This window comes from Triturus cristatus, chromosome 11 (assembly GCF_964204655.1).
Source record: "Triturus cristatus chromosome 11, aTriCri1.1, whole genome shotgun sequence".
NCBI lineage: Eukaryota > Metazoa > Chordata > Amphibia > Caudata > Salamandridae > Triturus > Triturus cristatus.
The window spans coordinates 1109650315-1109652056 of record NC_140594.1 but is presented as its reverse complement, the minus strand read 5'-3'; positions in this window follow the sequence as shown (position 1 = coordinate 1109652056).

The window sequence follows — 1742 nt, the reverse complement described above, 5'->3', positions numbered from 1 at the left end:
ATCCATCCGGGGGCCGGCCGAGGAGGGCCTGGGTCCTCCCCCTCCCAGCCTGGCACCAGGAGGCAGGTGCGGAATAGTAATGAAGCCAGCGCTGCTGCAGAGCGCGGCGCACACACGGCCGGGGTGGGGGAGGGGAGGCCCCCAGCGCCAAAACACTCGTTAGCTCCCTTTCTTTCCCTCGCGCCAGCCCCCCCGGAGCTCAGCCTCTCTTGCTGAAGGTGGCTTCCAAGGCTGTGGAATGCGCCCCCTTTATTTAACTTCATTTCCCGGGCCCATTTGTGTTAAAGGTAATTGATTCTGGCCTTCCAGCGCGCGCACTCACTCCCTCCCGCCTCTGCAGAGCGAAGCGCCATTCACAAATCCACCCCCCCCCCCTCCTTCTCACCTTCCAGTCTCATTCACCTGTCACTGTTGTATTATGGATCACCCCGGCCAGGCCTGGGCGCTTTCAGTGTCTGGTTCCCGCATTGCTGCAGACACCCCTCTCCCTTTGGTAGTCTTGCTGGGGGGGGCATTCCTGATTAATATATCCGTGATGTCCTGTACATTATATCCGTGATGTCACCCAAGCCCCCCAGGGCACTCACTGCCTCGGTTTGCAATGCACCATAAACAACAGAGTGACGTGGGGACGTGGCAAGTCTGTCTAGTGCACGTGCCTGTGGCGTGTCTTTGAATGTAGTGTTCCTGTGTGTTAGTGGTGTCTGCCTGTGCCTTTGCAATTGTGTATATGTCCATATATGCTAATGCATGGGGCATGGTGTTTGCATGTAGTGTTTGTGTATATGATGTTTGCGCGCGGTCTTCGTGTGCGCGTGAGAAATGGTTTGTGGGTCACTGGGCAATCAGGGGGTCCCCGGTTTTTACAACAGAAGCCTTTCTCTGTTGCCATCTGGGAATCCCCGACTGTTGGAACCAAAACTGTGCGCCAAGTGCACCCCTTTAGCGCTTGACCCTAAGAGTAGCGGAGCAGCGCAGCCTTAGCGGCACTCAGATAGGCGCGGTGGACTCTGAATATGCGAATAACATCAACAAACTTGGTCCAAGCAGTACAGGGTCTTATAAGGAAAAGTACTTTATTCTTCAGACTGCTGAATCACTAGACATGGAAGATGGCAGGACTTCTGAACACTGGTAAAGCAGGAGGTGTGGTGACCGTGCCGCTGTTCGAAGGGGCAGTTACATCTCTGATCTGGGGAGTAGCCAGAACATTAAAATACCCCCCACTTGATCCGTATCTCTTATACCCAGGGGTGAGGGAAGCGAGTAGGCCTTACTCGCACCATATTTGGACCCCTCATCCCGCCTTCAGTCCATCTATCATGCCTCCTTCCTTTGTCATCCGGTCCATCCACCCTTTCATCATCACTCGTCCACCCATCCTTCAATCCTTCCACTCAACTTTCAGCCATTCATTCATTTTCCCATCCATACACCCCTTCTTTTTCATCCATTCATCATGTCACTCTCCATTTATCAAGTCACCCATCCATCCACACTTCCATTCATCCATCTACCCATTAATCCAGCCTTTCACAGTGGCCTAGCAAGACCTTTCTTACGGATATCGCATTGAAGTTTTTTTGGTCCGAACGATTCCCCGAGTGCACCTTTCCACTTGTGGTATCAATCTGCTTCTGCTGGAAAGTGGTACCTAACAACGGCAGGTACCCGAACGTAGTGCAGAGAACCCTAATTTGTTGAAATGTGAAGTGAGGTGCAGTACGTACAGTCCACCGTTG